The sequence below is a fragment of the Leucopleurus acutus genome, assembly GCF_964270905.1.
Source record: "Leucopleurus acutus genome assembly, chromosome: 1".
Lineage (NCBI taxonomy): Eukaryota > Metazoa > Chordata > Mammalia > Artiodactyla > Delphinidae > Leucopleurus > Leucopleurus acutus.
In genome coordinates, this window is record NC_139142.1 from 99,598,529 (window position 1) to 99,619,271 (window position 20,743).

The following is a 20,743-nucleotide window of genomic DNA, read 5'->3' on the forward strand; positions in this document are numbered from 1 at the left end:
CTGCCTTTGGTTAATTCTTCTTCCTGAATTGAAATTAGAGTGACATGTGCCCATTGAAACCGCTACAGCTATTTTCTCACTGGTTCCCCCTATTCCCATTCATCCTCCGCACTATCTGCAGACTGTGCGATACCGGAACTTAAAGGCATTGACTCTCCATGTGGAGATGTTGTTAGTAAAGTGGCTGGAATGTTGATCCGGAGCCCCAGGAGAGGAAAATGAGGTGCATTTTAGAAACCTTTCCCGATCATATGGTATACCATCTGCTGGATTTCCCATGCATGGTTTAGCTGTAGGAAGATTCCCTTCAACTTGGAGTGTTGGGACCCTTGGAATAAGTAGCATGAAGTATTGCATTAAACTTTCGGCAGTTGCTCACCAAAGCTCTCCAATCCTTTCAGCCCCAAGTGTCCAGCCTTATGTCTTATCCAGCTGTGGGTTTATATGTGGTCATTCCAGGTTGCATCACAGCCCCTGAGCGAATTTTGTAAGAATTTTTCTCTCTTTCATTGTTTCTGCGTTTTGGTTTTAAAATTTATTTCTATAATGGGGTTTAGCTCATTTTCACTGCTGTGTTTGTGCCGCTCTGCGCACACTTGATTCCCTTATGGAGATATATCAATACATGGGTTTTAAGATTCTTATTACTCAGATATATTTCTCTGCGGTTTATAGGGTGTGTTGAGGCCAGTTCATTGAGCAAGGTGTAGATCTTGTCTGATACCTATTTGGTTTATTGAACGGTATCTGTGCTAATTTCAAACTCTGGTTTTATGCATCACCCCACCTCTCCTTTCCCCTTAAGCTGACATAAGTGTGTTTTCTAAATGTGAGACACTGTTCTGTTTTGTAATTCATTTTTTGTGCAGCCATATTTATCCTCCCTCTATAAGTGATATCTTATGATATGTTTCTTTTTCTGTTTGACTTATTTCACGTAGTATTATCGGACCTCAATCCACTCTTTATCCTTCTACTAGCCTTATTACATTGATTTCATGGTGAAGAGATATTCCATTGTACATAAGTACCACATTTTCTTTATCCATTGTTCTCTTTCCTGGGATATTTAAGGTGTACTGAAGTTGAGGTTCTTGTAAACAGAGTAGCCCTAAACTGTGGTGTGCTTGTGTCTTGTTGATTTTTAGACTTTCCTAGATATACTCCCATGATTGGAAGTGCCCTATGCTCTGTCGCTCTGTTTTTTAGATGATTTAGGAACCACCATACACTTCTCCAGAGTGGCTCTCGGCAGTTCACACATTGTCCATCAGCGTATAAAGGCTCCCTGTTCTCCATGGCCTGTCCTGCATTTCTGGTTTTTACAATTTTTTCGGATGGCCCTTTTGACCGGTGGGAAATGAGACTTCTTTGTTGTGCACATTTGCATTGCTTGCTTGCTTGGTTGCCCATAAAGTGCGTATGCGTTTTTTCCTGGATATATTCAGGAAAAAACGCATACTCCCTTTTGGGCCAACTGCATCATTGTCGAAATTCTGCCGCTTTTCATGTGCTTTAAAGGCGAGTCCAATCTATCTCTTGAAATCTGTTTCTTGCAATTCTGTCTTGCATTCAGATCCTCTTCTTTGCCTTACCTCAACATATTTTTGGACGTTAGTTTTCATTTATAACTCTGCAGGTTTGTGAATTGCAGTGACCCTGAGCTCCATTTTTTAAGTTGCTCTTTTGTGAGCTGGCCTCAAAACCGCAGGATTGCTTCAGGCCCTATTTTGGCTCCGGCGAGGCGGGCTGAGCCTTTTTTTAATTCTTATTCTTAATGGGAAATTAGAGTGACATGTGCCCGTCCAAACCCCTACAACTATTCTCTCATTGGTTCCCCCTGTTCCCGTTCATCCTCCTCACAATTTGCAAAATGTGTGAAACAGAAGTTTAAATGTGCTGATTCTCTAAGTGGGGAGATTCTAAGTAACGTGGCTGGAATGATGAACAGGAGCACCAGGAGAGGATAAATGAGGTGCATTTTAGACACATCTCCCGATCACATGGTGTACAGTCCTCTGGGTTTTCCATGCATGTTTTAGCTGTAGGAAGATTCCTTGAACCTGCAGATTTGGGACCCATTGAATGGGTACCAGGTAGTATTACTTTAAAGGGTGTGCATTTCCTCACCCAACCTCACATTTCTCTTAGCGCGAACAGTTTCCAGCCTTATGTCTCATCCTGCTGTGGGTCTAGATGTGTTCAATCCATGTTGCATCACCGTCCCTGAGGAAAAGTTGTAAGAGGTTTTCTCTGTCTCTCTGTCGTTTATTTTTTTCAATTTATTACTATGTTGTTTACAGCTGATTTTCAAAGCTCTGTTTCTTGCTGCTGTACATCCACTTGATTCACGTACAGAGAGACATCAATAATTTCTTTTTCAGATTCTTACCAGTCATAGATATTCTTTTCCGGTGACTTGAGTGTGCTGAGTGCAGTTCTTTTAGCTACCGTGTAGGCCTTGTTGATTATCAGTTTGGTATTTGGAATGGTATCTTTGCTAATTTCAACCTCCTGGATGATGCCTCACCCCTCCCCACCTTTCCCGTTTAGCAGCCTTACGCGTGTTTTCTACATATTTATGTCACTTAGAATGATCATACGTAACTCCTCCGGAGTTGTTACAACTGGCCATATTTCATTGATTTCCAGGCTGAGTAATATTCCACTCTACATAAGTACCACATCTCTATCCATTTTTTCCCTCCAGAGACATTTAAGTTATATCCTAGTCGAGGATCTTTTAAACAGAGAGGCAGTAAACATTGGGGTGCCTGTGTCCTCTCGATTTTTGTTTTTCCCAAGATATACGCCCATGAGTGCAAGTGCCCTATGCTCTGTAGCTCATTTTTTAGATGCTTTAGTAAACACAATACACTTCTCCAGAATGGCCGTTGGCAATATACATTTCCACTATAAGCCTCACAGGGCTCCCTCTTCTCCTTGCCCTGTCCTGCATTTCTGGCGTTTACACTTTATGAGGATGGCTCTTCTGACTGATGCGAAGTGATATCTTTTGTAGTATTGATTTCCAGTGCCCACCTGTTTGGTTGGCTAAAAAAGTGTATGCCCTTTTCTTGAATATATACAGAAAAAAACGCATACAGCCTTTTTGGCCAACTGCAATGTCGGCAATGTTCAGCCCCTTTTCTTGTGCTTAATGGCGAGTCCTTTCTACCTCCTCAAATCCCTTTCCTGCCATTCTCCCTTGCTTGCCAATCCTTTTCTCTGACTTTCCTCAAGACATTTTTCAGTGATAGATATTTTCAACTCTGCAGTTTCGTGAATTTTACTGCCCCTGAGTTCCATTGTTCAACTTGTGTTTATGGGAACTGGCCACAAAGCAGTGGGATTTCCTCAAGCCCTATACTGTTTCCATGGGCAACCCTAGCCTTTGGTCAATTCATCTTCCTGATTGGAAATTAGAGTGACATGTGCCTGTCTGAACACCTAGGACTTGTCTCTCATTGTTCCTCATCCTTCCGCTTCATCCTCTGGACAAATTCCAAACTGTACGCAACAGGATGTTGACAGTGTTGACATCTCCAAGTGGGGAGACTGTTAGTAAAGACGCTGGAGGGGTGAACCCGAGCACCAGGAGATGAGGAGATGAGATGCCTTTTCCAAACTCTTCCCAATCAGACGGTATACCATCCTCTGGATGTGACAGACATGTTTTAGCAGTAGGAAGAGTCCCATTCATGTAAGGAGAACACCAGGGCTTTTTCAAAATCAGTGTCTCCCCGAAACCCAAACTGGGGAGTTTTTTAAGCTACGGCTACACATATGTTCATTAAGGGCCTTGGGAAGTAGGCAGAGTCCAAACTTTAGATGACTGAAGTCTTCAGGGTCAGAAGCACTCACCACCGGCTTCCCTTAGGTTACACTTTAACTGTCATTGATAGATGATGTCAATAAAAATATCTATTCTTTTTCCGATTATTTCCCCTTATAGGTTATTGCACAATATTGAGTGTAGTTCCCTGTGCTATACAGTAGTTCCTTGTTGATGATCTATTTTATACATAGCAGTGTGTATGTGTTAATTCCAAACTGTTAATTTATCCCTCCTCCCACCTTTCCCCTTTGGTAATAATAAATTATAAGATTTTATACTTCTCAGAAATGGGGGAGCTGAAAGAGAGGTATCATTTTCAATGGAAAAGCATTTAAAACAAGATTGAAGCTTTAACCAAGATTATTAGATGTACATCCTTGGAAAGAAATCACTTCATTTCTCTAATATTGACCTGACAAATAAGACAAACCTTTTCACTGAACTTGCTTATAATAAAGTGATGGAAATATCAAATGGAAGTGTTAGAAACATCTTATTTTACCCGAGCCTTATAAACTGTTCTATGTTAACTACAGTTTGGCTCACACATCTGTTCATTGAAGTTACAATAGTCTCAATTTCTGTTACTGATCCTCCAGAGTGGACCCCAACAAGGGTCCCCCTGCCCAGTGTCATTGGGGCCAACAGATCGAGACTGAGTTTGGTTCCCAAGCAAAGGAAACTTTATATTTTCATCAGAGAATGGAGAGGTGAGAGCATGCACTACCCCGTGGGCTGTGGGCTGGGCTGCTGTGTAGAGATCCTGTCAGAGTCAGTGGGAGGGAGGGGGCGGAGCTCTCAAGGGCCGGGTTGGCTGCAGCTCAGGCTCTATATCTCGGAGTCTGCACTGGGCCCCAGGAGCTGAGGTGTCGACCCAGCCATTCTGCACCAGGAAATCTGGTCTGAAGTGCCGGGTGTGGAACCTCTGCATGCGGGACCCTAGGAGCACGTGAAATTAGACAAAGCACAAAGGATAAAAAAGGTCAGACTTGACTTTATTGCCCACATTCTATTTTTATCTCCCAGGGATTTTTAATGGGCTTTGCTGGGGACAAACCCCTCCTCTGCCTTTTGTCCCGTTCCTCATTCTTGGAGTGCTGAGGGTGCAGACCCTTCTTCTGTAACTGCTGAGTGCTGAGTTGGGAGCCCTCATACCAGGGGACGAGGGTCAGAACTTCTCCCCAGCAGCCTCCAGGTGACGTTGATTGGCCCCAGGACCCCTGCCTCCCTGCTCGTCCGCCTGAGCACCAGCATTGGAAGTGTTATAGATTCTAATGACCTTTAAGGGTCCAGGAAAGAGATGTGCAGAGACGCTGTGGGGGCCGGTTTCACCCCGCCCCACATTTGTTCGGCCACCTTAGGCTGACCGTTTCTGCCAGCCTAGATGCTCTGACCAGTAGTCTGCTCTTTCTTCAATTAGGCCCCTGAATTAACGTAAAAACAGCACCAGGTGTCAGAGCCCTGCCCGCTCAACTCCCAGACAGTCCAGGGTCAGTGGTGATCAAGGACCATGATGGCCACTGAGTCAACAGCCTTTTGAAGTAAACAGGAGTCCAGCCGGTCTTATTGGCCACCATCATCACGGTGTCTGTAGGCTTTTCTATGGTGACGGTGTGATATACGGTTCCCCCGCCAAGATTATTAGCTCCCCTCCGGGTGCAGGAAGTCCTGCAAGCAGTAGTCTACTCCTTCAGGACACACTATTGTTGTTTTATGAGAGAAACTCCAGGTCAAGTGATGTTCGCACGAGTCGTCATGGTGCCCTGTTGCCCCCGGTTATCTCTCTGGATGTTGGAGTTGGAGGGCCTCCTCACTCGAGGTCGGTGTGCCCACGGAGCGAACCCTGCAACTTCAGGGCATGGTTGGTGATTAGGATCACCACGTGGGGTCCTTTTCCCTTAGGAGGGAGGTGGCCTTTTGGGCTGCTGATTTCCAGGTTTTTAGATACCGCCAGTATCTTGGCCAGATGTGGCAGTGGGCCAAGCCCCTTGGTGACTGTAGTTTATCCTACCTGGATGGCATTCTTGCGTTGTTCCATTTCAAGTGGTCCCAGTTTTTGCACTAATTCTCCAATGGCGATTCACCTTTCACCGGGAATGGAAAGGTCAAAGGGTTTAGCTCAATTAGGGAGTTCCAGGGCAAGGGTCTGAATTGACTGCTCTTTCCATTCTTGAAAGGCCACTTCTGGATTCTGTTCAAAAGGATCATCATCTTTTCCTTTCAGTGTTTCATATAGAGGCCCAGCTAGTAGACTGTAGTTAGGGATCCAGAAGCAGCAAACCCTGGCCTCCCCAGGAACCCCTAAGCTGTCTTCTAGTTTTAGAAAGGGGTAAGGCTGCAAATGGTTTCTTCCTTTTCCTGGGATGGGCTTCTCTGACCTTGTGTGAGAATGAAGCCCAGGCAGGTCACTGCAGTCTGTGATATTTGAGCTTTTTCTTGGACAACTTCTATCCTTTATTGGCTTGGTAGTTCAGAGGCCTCCTTAGTAGGGCTGGCGATCAGAATGTCGTCTGCATATTGAAGGAGGGTTTCCTTTTCCAGAGGTAGAACTTTTCGGTCGTTAGCTAAGCTTTCCCCAAAGATGGTGTGGGAATTTTTGAACCCTTGGGGCAAGACGGCCCGGAAGTATTGTTTTAGTTGTATGTTGAGTCCTGCCACTCACAAGCCAAAATTTCTTGTGACTCTGGGACTAATGGAATACAAAAGAAGGCATCATTGAAGACTAATACAGAATACCATGTCCTGGTGGTTGGTAGAATGACCAGCAGGGTGTAGGGATCAGGAGCAACTGGAGGTATATCCTCGGTGGCTTCACTGACTGTCCTGACATCCTTTACCAGGTCCCCAGCAGCCCATGGGGCTCTCGTGGTCAGGCCAATCCCAGGATATGGAGCTCTCCTGGGCAGGTACCCCACCCCCAACCCAGCCCACGGGGCTCTCATGGTCAGGCCCCTCCCAGGATACAGAGCTACCCTTGCAGGTACCGTGGCAGGGCTGGGCACACAGGAACCGTGCACATAGCCCTCATTGAAGAGCACCCCCAGCTCACCTGTCGCTCAGAGCTGACACAGAGCACCTCAGAGCAGGACTTGAACTAACAAACAGCAGCTCCGACAGGTCTGTGACCCTGGGCATCACTCTGTGTGGCCTCCCTCCACCTGGTCTTCCAGAGACTTCCACTGCACCCAGGGCACCAGGCCTCTGTCTCCAACCACCACCCACCCCTCCTCTCCCTGACTCCTGGGTTCCTCTCATTAGGAGAGGGTTTTCTTGAAGTTGTCTCCCACTCATGGGCCAGATAAAATGATTAGAAAACAAGCCAAAGCTGCAGCCCCTTGTCTATCCTGACTCTCAGGAGCCCACACCTGTTCCTTGGACCTGGCCGGTTCAGCAAGTTCCATTTTCTGCAACTGTGAGCCCCTGAGGGGTGATGATTGGCTGACCTGGGCAGCCTTACCATGCCGGCCAGCCCTCCCCAGGTGTGCCTGGGTTGAGATCAATATAAATACCACTCCAGGCAGCAAAAGCCCCTGCAGCTGTGCCTGACGCCATTTTCTCTGCCCTGTCAGCAGTCTCCGGGCTGGGCTGGTGGGAGGGAGTGAGAGGCCACGGCTTTGTGGGTGGCCCAGTGTGAGTGGGGCTCTGCTGGACTTTCTGCAGCAGTTGCCAGGCTGCCACCTGCTAAAGAAGAGGATGTGTCACCCATACCTGCTGCTGGAATTTCTCCCTGGGCAGAGGTGAGGAAGGAAAAAAGCAGTGGGGGCAGGGACAGGACGGGTATCTCAGGCAGGGAAATGGAAATCTTCCAGAAGAGCACCCAGGGCCAGGACCATCCTGGCTGGCCTGCAGGCACCAAGTCAGCTGGCATGCTGTCACTCGTGTGGCTCCATGGCCCTTCCTCTAGGCTTTCAAGTCCTTGTATATATTCAGGTGTTTTACCTGGGAAGGGCGGGAACAGTTCAGCAGCAACTGGCCTGGGGTTCAGCTCACGTTTACTCACAGATGCCTCGGCACGGTGCCCCAGCTTTGCAATGAGGACGCTTGTTGTGTGGGGGCTGCTGGCTGAATGGGAGACGATTCCCCACCACTGACCAACTTCAGAATTGTTTACAACTGGAGCAAGTGCCCTGATACGGTTTTCCTCTGAGTAACTGGTGGGTTCTGTTTTTTTTTCTCTTTTTCGTTTTTGGTTCAAGGTAGATTTTATTCCTCTTTTTTGTATTTACAGATATAAGCATGGAAATAATTTATTCATATAAATACATGTATGTGAAGGGAATAATTGTTTTTTCTGTTTTATTTTTTAAATTTTATTTCTTTTTAATTTTGAATTTTATTTTATATTTTTATACAGCAGGTTCTCATTGGTTATCTATTTTATACATATAAATGTTTACATGCCAATCCCAATCTCTCAACTCCTCCCACCACCACCCCTCCAAGAGCTTTCCCCCCTTGTTGTCCATACGATTGTTGTCTACATCTGTTGCTCTATTTATGCCTTGCAAAACGGTTAATCTGTACAGTTTTTCTAGGTTCCACATATATGCATGAATATACAAGATTTGTTTTTCTCTTTCTGACTTACTTCACTCTGTATGACAGTCTCTAGATCCATCGACGTCTCTACAAATGACCCAATTTCATTCCTTTCATGGCTTAGTAATATTCCATTTTATATATGTACCACATCTTTATGCATTCGTCTGTCTGTGGGCATTTAGGTTGCTTCCATTACCTCGATATTGTAAATAGTGATGCAATGAACATTGCGGTGAATGTCTCTTTTTGATTTATGGTTTTGTCTGGGTATATGTCCAGTCCTGGGATTGCTGTATCATATGGTAATTCTATTATTAGTTTCTTAAGAAACTCCATATTGTTCTCCATAGTGACTGTATCAATTTATATTCCCAACAATAGTGGAAGAGGCTTCCTTTTCTCCACACCCTTTCCAGCATTTGTTGTTTGTAGATTTTCAGATGATGCCCATTCTAACAGGTGTGAGGTGATACCTCATTGTTGAGTCCATTTCGTTGAGCAAGGGGTAGGTCTTGTCTATTACGTATTTGGCTTATGGAACGGTATCTGTGCTAATTTCAAACTCTGGTTTTATGCAGCACCCCAACTCACCTTTCCCCTTAAGCAAGCATAAGTTGGTTTTCTAAACTTGAGACCCTGTTCTGTTTTGTAATTCAGTTCATGTGTAGCCAAGTTTACATTCCGTGCATTAGTGATACCTTATGATGTTTCTTTTTCTGTGTGACTTATTTCACTTAGAATCATCATGCCTCAATCCACTCATTATGCTGGTACAGGCCTGGTGACACAGATTTCATTGCTGAGTGGTATTCTGTTGTACATAAGTACCGCAACTTCTTTATCAATTATTTGTTCTCTGGGATATTTAACTTGTACTGTAGAAGAGGCTCCTGTAAACAGAGCCGTTGTAAATTTTGGGGTGGCTGTGTCTTTTTGATTTTAATTTCCCTAAGCTATAGGACCATAAGTGGAAATGCCCTAGACTCTGTTGCTTTGTTTTTCAGATGTATCAGGAAACACCATACACTTCTCCAGAGTGGCTGTTGGCAATGTACATCCCGCCCATCAGCATAACAAGGCTCCTTTTTCCCCATGGCCTGTCTTGCCTTTCTGGATTTTACACTTTTCTCAGATGGCCCTTTAGACCGGGGGGAAGTGACACTTCATAGTAGTTCGGATTTCCATTGCAAGCTTGCTTGGTTTGCCAAAAAGGGCGTATGTGTTTGTTCCTGAATATATTCAGGAACAAACTCATACGCCCTTTGTTGCCAAGTGCATCATTGTCGATGTTCTGCCTCTTTTCCTATGCTTTAAATGCAAATCCAGTCTACCTCCTGAAATCGGTTTCCTGCAATTCTGCCCCGCTTTCAAGTCCTCTTCGCAGCCTTACTTCAATATATTTTTGGACGTTATCTGTCATTTATAACTCTGCAGGTTTGTGAATTACAGGGCCCCTGAGCTCCTTTCTTCAACTCGCTTTCTTGTGAGCTGGCCGCAAACCCGCAAGACTGCTTCAGGCCCTAATCTGCTTCTGGCAGGGCACGCTGAGCCTTTGGTTAATTCCTCTTCCTGGTGGGAAATGAGTGTTAAATATGCCCGTCCAGACACCTACCTCACTCTCAACCCCTTGGTGATGTGGGTCCTCTGGTTTGTGGCCAATTTTGCTGGGTTCCTCACCTTTCGATGATGTGGCCCCCCTAGTGTGAGGACACTCCTGCTTGGTTCTCATCCACGTGGTTATGTGGACCCCCTGGTGAGAGTCTGTTCCTGGCTTTGTTCCTCACCCACCTGTGAGGGAGACCCTCTGCTGATAGGTCACTCCTGCATGGCTGGCACACATTGCCTTGGTGAAGTCAGCCGTGTGGTGGCAGTTGGAGCGTGCTGGGAATCTCTTCCCCCCGGTGATGAGGGCCCTCTTGCATCAGGCCCTGACTGCTGGGCTCACCAACTTTTCTTAGTGAGCCCAGTGATGCTTTGGCACTCCTCTTAGGATCCCATCTCCATGGGGATGTGGGCCTTCTGCTCTGAGGTCCCAACGGCTGGGTTGTTCACATTTTCATGATGTGGGCTCTCTGGTGTTAGTTCACAGAAGCCTGGATCCCATAGCCTCTGTGCTCTTGGCCGCCTGCTGGGAGGTTCCAACTGCTGGATTCCTCACTTTTTTAAATTTTTGGGCCCTCTGTTGTGAGGATCCTCCTGCCTGCCTCACTCCCAGCCCCTTCGTGATGTGTGTCGTCTGGTTTGAGGCCACATGTGCTGGGTTCCTCACCTTTCGATGATGTGGGACCAATGGTCTTAGGAGACTCCTGCCTGGTTCACATCCCCTTGGTGATGTGGGCCCTCTGTTGAGAGTCTGATCCTGGCTGGGTTCCTCACCCATCTGTGAGGTAGGCCGTCTGATGTGAGGTCACTCTTGCCTGGCTTGCTCACCTCGCCTTGTGGACATGAGCCCTCTGGTGGCACTTGGAGCCTGCTGGGAGCCTCCTCTCCTCGGTGATGAGGGCCCTCTGGCATCAGGCCCTAACTGCTGGGCTCCCCACATTTTGTGATGTGTGCCCAGTGGTGCGAGGACACTCCAGCCAGGTTCACATCCCCATTGGGGTGTGGGCCTTCTGCTCTGAGGTCCCAAAGCCTGGGTTGCTCACAGTTTCATGATGTGGGCTCTCTGCTGTTAGTTCACTCCTGCCTGCATCCCATAGCTTCTGTGCTCTGGACCGCCTGCTGGGAGGTTCCAACTGCTGGATTCCTCACCTTTCTTATTCTTTGGGCCCTCTGTTTTTAGGCTACTCCTGCCTGCCTCACTCCCATTCCCTTTGTGATATGTGTCCTCTGATTTGAGGCCACATGTGCTGGGTTCCGCACCTTTCGATGATGTGACCCCACTGGAGGGAAGACAGTCCTGACTGGTTCCCATCCCCTTGCTGATGTGGGCCCTCAGGTGAGAGTCTGATCCTGGCTGGGTTCCTCACCCTTCTGTGAGGTGGGCCCTCTGCTGTGAGGTCAATCATGCCTGTCTGGCACACGTCACCTTGGCGACGTGGGCCCTCTGGTGGCAGTTGGAGTGTGCTGGGATCCTCCTCCCCTCGGTGATGAGGGCCCTCTTGCCTTAGGCCATAACTGCTGGGCTCCCCACATTTTCTGATGTGCGCCAAGTGAGTGAGGAGACTCTTGCCAGGTTCCCATCCCCATGGCGATATGGGCCTTCTGCTCTGAGGTCAAAACGGCTGGCTTGCTCACAGTACCATGATGTGGGCCCTCTGCTGTGAGTTCACTCCGGCAAGGATCCCTTATCATCGGTGCTCTGAGCCGCCTGCTGGGAGGTTCCAACTGCTGGATTCCTCAACTTTTTTATTCTATGTGCCCTCTGTTGTGAGGCTCCTCCTGCCTGCCTCACTGCCAGCCCCTTGATGATGACTGTCCTATGGCTTGAGGCCACATGTGCTGCGTTCCTCACCTTTCGATGATGTGACCCCACTCGTGTGAGGACACTCCTGCCTGGTTCCCATCCCCTTGGTGAGGTGGGCCCTCTGGCGAGAGTCTAATCCTGGCTGGGTTCCTCAACGTTCTGTGAGGTAGGCCCTCTGCTGTGAGGTCACTCCTGCCTGGCTGGCACACGTCACCTTGGAGACGTGAGCCCTCTGGTGGCAGTTGGAGCGTGCAGGGCGCCTCCTCCTCTCGGTGATGATGGCCCTCTGGCGTCAGGCCCTAAATGGTGGGCTCCCCACATTTTCTGATGTGCGCCCAGTGGTGCGAGGACACTCCAGCCAGGTTCCCATTCCCATGGGGATGTGGTCCTTCTGCGCTGAGGTCTCAACTCCTGGGTTGCTCACAGTTTTGTGACGTGGGCCCTCTGCTGTGAGTTCACTGTGGCCTGGATCCCATAGCCTCGGTGTTCTGGGCCGCCTGCTGGAAGGTCTAAATGCTGGAATCTTCACGTTTTTTATATTATGTGCCCTGTGTTGTGAGGCTACTCCTGCCTGCCTCACTCCAAGGCCCTTGGTGATGTGGGTCCTCTGGTTTGAGGACACATGTGCTGGGTTCCTCACCTTAAGATGATGAGGCCCCACTGGTGTGAGGATAATCCTGACTGGGTCCCATCCTCTTTGTGATGTGGGCCCTCTGGTGAGAGTCTGATCCTGGCTGGGTTCCTCACCCATCTGTGAGGTGGGCCCTCTACTATCAGGTAACTCTTGCCTGGGTTGCTCACCTCGCCTTGTTGACATGAGCCCTCTGGTGGCAATTGGACCCTGCTGGGAGCCTCCTCAGCTCTGTGATGAGGGCCCTCTGACGTCAGGCCCTAACTGCTGGGCTCCCCAACTTTTCTTAGTGAGCCCAGTGTTGCTCAAGCACTCCTCTTAGGTTCCCATTCCCATGGGGATGTGGGCCTTCTGCTCTGAGGTTCCAACGGCTGGGTTGATCACAATTTCATGATGTGGGCTCTCTGGTGTTAGTTCACTGTGGCCTGGATCCCATAGCCTCTGTGGTCTTGGCTGCCTGCTGGGAGGTTCCAACTGCTCGATTCCTCAACTTTTGTATTCTATGGGTCCTGTGTTGTGATGCTCCTCCTGCCTGCCTCACTCGCAACCCCTTCGTGATGTGGGTCTTCTGGTTTGAGGCCACATGTGCTGGGTTAGGCAACTTTCAATGATGTGGCCCCACTGGTGTGAGGACACTCCTGCCTGGTTCCCATCCCCTTGGTGATGTGGGCCTTCTGGTGACAGTCTTATCCTGGCTGGGTTCCTCACTCTTCTGTGAGGTAGGCCCTCTGCTGTGAGGTCAATCCTGCCTGACTTGCACACATCACCTTGGCGACGTGGGCCCTCTGTTGGCACATGGAACCTGCTGGGAGCCTCCTGCCCTTGGTGATGACGGCCCTCTAGCATCAGGCTCTAACTGCTGGGCTCCCCACGTTTTCTGATGTGAGCCCAGTGATGCCAGGACACTCCTGTCAGGTTCCCATCCCCATGGGGATGTGGGCTTTCTGCTCTGAGGTCCCAATGCCTGGGTTGCTCACAGTTTCATGATGTGGGCTCTCTGCTGTTAGTTCACTCCTGCCTGCATCCCATAGCTTCTGTGCTCTCGGCCGCCTGCTGGGAGGTTCCAAATGCTGGATTCCTCACTTTTTTTATTCTTTGGGCCCTCTGTTTTTAGGCTACTCCTACCTGCCTCACTCCCATCCCCTTTGTGATGTATGTCCTCTGATATGAGGCCACATGTGCTGGGTTCCTCACCTTTCGATGATGTGGCCCCACTGGTGGGAGGACAGTCCTGACTGGTTCCCATCCCCTTGGTGTTGTGGGCCCTCTGGTGAGAGTCTCATCCTGCCTCGGTTCCTCACCCTTCTGTGAGATAGGCCCTCTGCTGTGAGGTCACTACTGCCTGGCTGGCGCATGCCACCTTGTAGACGTGGGCCCTCTGTTGGCAGTTGGAACCTGCTGGGAGTCTCCTCCCCTCAGTTATGAGGGCCCCCTGGCGTCAGGCCCTAACTGCTGGGCTCCTAACATTTTCTGATATGTGCTAAGTGGTGCAAAGCCACTCCTGCCAGGTTCCCATCCCAATGGGGATGTGGGCCTTCTGTTCTGAGGTCCCAACAGCTGGGCTGCTCACAGGTTCATGATGTGGGCCCTCTGCTGTGAGTTCACTGCGGCCTGGATCCCATAGCCTCGGTGCTCTGGGCCACTTGCTGGGAGGTTCCAACTGCTGGATTCCTCAACTTTTATATTCTATGGACCCTGTGTTGTGAGGCCAGTCCTGCCAGCCTCATTCCGAACCCCTTGGTGATGTGGTTCCTCTGGTTTGAGGACACATGTGCTGGGATCCTCACCTTTCGATGATGTTGTCCCACTGGTGTGGGGACACTCCTGCCTGGTTCCCATCCCCTTGGTGATGTGGGCCCTCTGGTGAGAGTCTGATCCTGGCTGTGTTCCTCACCCTTCTGTGAGGTGGGCCCTCTGCTGTGAGGTCACTCCTGCCAGGCTGGCACACATCACCTTGGCGACGTTGGCCCTCTGGTGGCAGCTGGAGCCTGCTGGGAGCCTCCTCCTCTCGGTGATGAGTGCCCTCTAGCGTCAGGCCCTAACTTCTGAGCACCCCACGTTTTCTGATGTGAGCCCAGTGATGCCAGGACACTCCTGTCATGTTCCCATCACCATGGGGATGTGGGCCTTCTGCTCTGAGGTCCCAATGTCTGGGTTGCTCACAGTTTCATGATGTGGGCTGTCTGGTGTTAGTTCACTCTGGCCTGGATCCTCTAGCCTCTGTGCTCTGGGCCGCCTGCTGGGAGGTTCCAACTGCTGGATTCCTCACCTTTCTTATTTTTGGGCCCTCTGTTATGAGGCTCCTCCTGCCTGCCTCACTCCCAGCCCCTTGGTGATGGGTGTCCTATGGTTTGAAGCCACATGTTCTGGGTTCCTCACCTTTAGATGATGTGGCCCTACTCATGTGAGGACACTCCTGCCTGGTTCCAATCCATTTGGTGATGTGGGCCCTCTGGTGCGAGTCTGATCCTGACTGGGTTCGTCACACTTCTCTGAGGTGGGCCCTCTGCTGTGAGGTCATTCGTGCCTGGTTGGCACACATCGCCTTGGCGACGTCAGCCCTCTGGTGGCAGTTGGAGCCTGCTGGGAGCCTCCTTCCCTTGGTGATGAGGGTCCTCTGGCGTCAGGCCCTAACTGCTGGTCGCCCAAAATTTTCTGATACGTTCTCAGTGGTGCGAGGACACTCCTACCAGAATTCCATCCCCATGGGGATGTGGGCCTCCTGCTCTGAGGTCCCAATGGCTGGGTTGCTCAGTTTCATGACATGGGCCCTCTTCTGTGAGTTCACTGTGGCCTGGATCCCATGGCCTCGGTGCTCTGGGCCGCCTGCTGGGAGGTTCCAACTGCTGGATTCCTCACTTTTTTATTCTATGGGCCCAGTGTTGTGAGGCTACTCCTGCCTGCCTCACTCCGAGGTCCTTGGTGATGTGGGTCCTCTGGTTTGAGAACACATGTGCTGAGTACCTCAGCTTTTGATGATGTGGCCCCACTGATGTGAAGACACTCCTGCCTGGTTCCCATCCCCTTGGTGATGTGGGCCCTCTGGTGAGAGTCTGATGTTGGCTGGGTTTCTCACCCTTCTGTGAGGTGGGACCTCTGCTGTGAGGTAACTCCTGCCTGGCATGCTCACGTTGCCTTGGCAATGTGAGCCCTCAGGTGGCAGTTGGAGCCTGCTGGGAATCTCCTCCCCTCAGGTATGAGAGCTCTGGATAAAACACATATGCCCTTTTTTGCCAAGTGCATTATTTTCCAAGTTCTGTCTCTTTTCCTATGCTTTAAGAGCTACTCCCGTGTACGTTCTGAAATCAGTTTCCAGCAATTCTGCCCCGCATTCAAGTCCTCTTCGCAGCCTTACTTCAGTATAATTTTGGATGATAGCTGTCATTTATAACTCCGCAGGTTTCTGAATTACAGTGCCCCTGAGCTCCTTTCTTCAACTCGCTTTCTTGTGAGCTGGCCGCAACACCGCAGGATCTCCTCAGGCCCTAATCTAGTTCCAGCATGGCACGCGGAGCCTTTGGTTCATTTATCTTCCTGGTGGGAAATGAGAGTTAAATTTGCCCGTCCGGACACCTACAGATAGTCTCCCATTGCTTCTCCTTATTCCGGTTCATCTTCCGAAGAACTTGCAAACTGGGCCAAACAGGAGGTTAAAGGCACTGACTCTCCAAGTGGGGAGAGTGTTAGTAAAGCGTCTGGAATGTTGCACCCGAGTACCAAGGGACGAAAACTGAGACACATTTGAACACGTTTCCCGATCACACGGTGGATCATACACTCCGTTCCACATGCATGTTTTAGCTGAAGGAAGAATCCCTTAAACCTGGAGAGTTGAGACCCATGGAATGGGTACCATGCAATATGACTTCAAAGTGTCTGCATTTGCTCACCGAACCTCACCAATCGTATCACTGCTGCGTTTATGCTGCTGTACAGACGCTTGATTCTCTTTCGGAGACATATAAATTCAAAGGTTTTAAGATTCTTACTAGTCAGGTATATTCTTAGGCGTTTAATATGGGGTGTTGAGTCCACTTCGTTGAGCAAGGAGTAGCTCTTGTCTATTACATATTTGGCTTATTGAACGGTATCTGTGCTAATTTCAATCTCTGGTTTCATGCAGCACCCCAACTCACCTTTCCCCTTAAGCAAGCATAAGTTGGTTTTCTACATTTCACACCCTGTTCTGTTTTGTAATTCAGTTCCTGTGTAGCCAAGTTTACATTCCGTGTAGTAGTGATACCTTATGATGTTTCTTTTTCTGTGTGACTTATTTCACTTACAATCATCGTACCTGCATCCACTCATTATGCTGCTATGGGCCTGATGACATAGATTTCATTGCTGAGTGATATTGCATTGTACGTAAGTACCACAACTTCTTTATCCATTTTTCGCTTTCTGTGATATTGAACTTGTACGGTAAACGAGGTTCTTGTAAACAGAGCCGTCCCAAACTTTGGGGTGGCTGTGTCTTTTTGATTTTAATTTCCCTAAGCTATAGGACCATAAGTGGAAGTGCCCTAGGCTCTGTTGCCTTGTTTTTTGGATGTTTCAGGAAACACCATACACTTCTCCAGAGTGGCTGCTGGCAATTTACATCCCGCCCATCAGCATAACAAGGCTCCCAGTTCTCCATGGCCTGTCCTGCCTTTCTGGATTTTACACTTTTTTCAGATGGCCCTTTTGACCGGGGGGCAGTGAGACTTCATTGTAGTGCAGATTTCCTTTGCAAGCTTGCTTGGTTGGCCAAAAAGGGCGTATGCGTTTTTTCCTGAATATATTCAGGAAAAAACGCATACGCCCTTTTTGGCCAAGTGCATCATTGTGGACGTTCTGCCTCTTTTCCTATGCTTTACATGCAATTCCAGTCTACCTCCTGAAATCGGTTTCCTGCAATTCTGCCCCGCTTTCAACTCCTCTTGGCAGCCTTACTTCAATATATTTTTGGAAGATAGCTGTCATTTATAACTCTGCAGGTTTGTGAATTACAGTGCCCCTGAGCTCCTTTCTTCAACTCGCTTTCTTGTGAGCTGGCCGCAACACCGCAGGATTGCTTCAGGCCCTAGTTTGGTTCCGGCACGGCATGCTGAGCCTTTGGTTAATTCTTCTTCCTGGTGGGAAATGAGAGTTAAATTTGCCCGTCCAGACACCTCCAGCTAGTCTCTCATTGGTTCTCCCAATTCCTGTTCATTTTCCACAGAAATTGCAAACTGGGCCAAACAGGAGGTTAAAGGCACTGACTCTCCAAGTGGGGAGAGTGTTAGTAAAGCGTCTGGAATGTTGCACCCGAGTAGCAGGGGACGAAAACTGAGACACATTTGAACACGTTTTCCGATCACATGGTGGATGTAACTCTGGGTTCCACATGCATGTTTTAGCTGAAAGAAGAATCCCTTATACATGGAGAGTTGAGACCCATGGAATGGGTACCATGCAATATGACTTCAAAGGGTCTGCATTTGCTCACCGAACCTCACCAATCCTATCACTGCTGCGTTTATGCCGCTGTACACACGCTTGATTCTCTTTCGGAGACATATAAAACCATAGGTTTTAAAATTCTTACTAGTCAGGTATATTGTTAGGCGTTTAATATGGGGTGTTGAGTCCACTTCGTTGAGCAAGGAGTAGCTCTTGTCTATTACATATTTGGCTTATGGAATGGTATCTGTGCTAATTTCAATCTCTTGTTGTATGCAGCACCCCAACTCACCTTTCCCCTTAAGCAAGCATAAGTTGGTTTTCTACATTTGACACTCTGTTCTGTTTAGTAATTTAGGTCCTGTGTAGCCAAGTTTACATTCCGTGTAGTAGTGATATCTTATGATGTTTCTTTTTCTGTGTGACTTATTTCACTTAGAATCATCGTACCTGAATCCACTCATTATGCTGCTATGTGCCTGATGACATAGATTTCATTGCTGAGTGATATTGCATTGTACGTAAGTACCACAACTTCTTTATCCATTTTTCGCTTTCTGTGATATTGAACTTGTACGGTGAACAAGGTTCTTGTAAACAGAGCCGTCCCAAACTTTGGGATGGCTGTGTTTTTTTGATTTTAATTTCCCTAAGCTATAGGACCATAAGTGGAAGTGCCCTAGGCTCTGTTGCTTTGTTTTTTGGATTTTTCAGGAAACACCATACACTTCTCCAGAGTGGCTGCTGGTAATTTACATCCCAGCCACCAGCATAACAAGGCTCCCAGTTCTCCATGGCCTGTCCTGCCTTTCTGGATTTTACACTTTTTTCAGATGGTCCTTTTGACCAGGGGGCAGTGAGACTTCATTGTAGTGCAGATTTCCTTTGCAAGCTTGCTCGGTTGGCCAAAAAGTGCGTATGCGTTTTTTCCTGAATATATCCAGGAAAAACCGCACACGCCCTTTTTGGCCAAGTGCATCATTGTGGACGTTTTGCCTCTTTTCCTATGCTTTACATGCAATTCCAGTCTACCTCCTGAAATTGGTTTCCTGCAATTCTGCCCCGCTTTCAACTCCTCTTGGCAGCCTTACTTCAATATATTTTTGGAAGATAGCTGTCATTTATAACTCTGCAGGTTTGTGAATTACAGTGCCCCTGAGCTCCTTTCTTCAACTCGCTTTCTTGTGAGCTGGCCGCAACACCGCAGGATTGCTTCAGGCCCTAGTTTGGTTCCGGCACGGCATGCTGAGCCTTTGGTTAATTCCTCTTCCTGGTGGGAAATGAGAGTTAAATTTGCCCGTCCAGACACCTCCACCTAGTCTCTCATTGGTTCTCCCTATTCCTGTTCATTTTCCACAGAAATTGCAAACTGGGCCAAACAGGAGGTTAAAGGCACTGACTCTCCAAGTGGGGAGAGTGTTAGTAAAGCGTCTGGAATGTTGCACCCGAGTAGCAGGGGACGAAAACTGAGACACATTTGAACACGTTTTCCGATCACACGGTGGATCATACTCTGGGTTCAACATGTATGTTTTAGCTGAAAGAAGAATCCCTTAAACATGGAGAGTTGAGACCCATGGAATGGGTACCATGCAATATGACTTCAAAGGGTCTGCATTTGCTCACCGAACCTCACCAATCCTATCACTGCTGCGTTTATGCCGCTGTACACACGCTTGATTCTCTTTCGGAGACATATATATCCATAGGTTTTAAGATTCTTACTAGTCAGGTATATTGTTAGGCGATTAATATGGGGTGTTGAGTCCACTTCGTTGAGCAAGGAGTAGCTCTTGTCTATTACATATTTGGCTTATGGAATGGTATCTGTGTTAATTTCAATCTCTTGTTGTATGCAGCACCCCAACTCACCTTTCCCCTTAAGCAAGCATAAGTTGGTTTTCTACATTTCACACCCTGTTCTGTTTTGTAATTCAGTTCCTGTGTAGCCAAGTTTACATTACGTGTAGTAGTGATATCTTATGATGTTTCTTTTTCTGTGTGACTTATTTCACTTAGAATCATCGTACCTGAATCCACTCATTATGCTGCTATGGGCCTGATGACATAGATTTCATTGCTGAGTGATATTGCATTGTACGTAAGTACCACAACTTCTTTATCCATTTTTCGCTTTCTGTGATATTGAACTTGTACGGTAAACGAGGTTCTTGTAAACAGAGCCGTCCCAAACTTTGGGGTGGCTGTGTCTTTTTGATTTTAATTTCCCTAAGCTATAGGACCATAAGTGGAAGTGCCCTAGGCTCTGTTGCCTTGTTTTTTGGATGTTTCAGGAAACACCATACACTTCTCCAGAGTGGCTGCTGACAATTTACATCCCGCCCATCAGCATAACAAGGCTCCCAGTTCTCCATGGCCTGTCCTGCCTTTCTGGATTTTACACTTTTTTCAGATGGCCCTTTTGACCGGGGGGCAGTGAGACTTCATTGTAGTGCAGATTTCCTTTGCAAGCTTGCTTGGTTGGCCAAAAAGGGCGTATGCGTTTTTTCCTGAATATATTCAGGAAAAAACGCATACGCCCTTTTTGGCCAAGTGCATCATTGTGGACGTTCTGCCTCTTTTCCTATGCTTTACATGCAATTCCAGTCTACCTCCTGAAATCGGTTTCCTGCAATTCTGCCCCGCTTTCAACTCCTCTTGGCAGCCTTACTTCAATATATTTTTGGAAGATAGCTGTCATTTATAACTCTGCAGGTTTGTGAATTACAGTGCCCCTGAGCTCCTTTCTTCAACTCGCTTTCTTGTGAGCTGGCCGCAACACCGCAGGATTGCTTCAGGCCCTAGTTTGGTTCCGGCACGGCATGCTGAGCCTTTGGTTAATTCTTCTTCCTGGTGGGAAATGAGAGTTAAATTTGCCCGTCCAGACACCTCCACCTAGTCT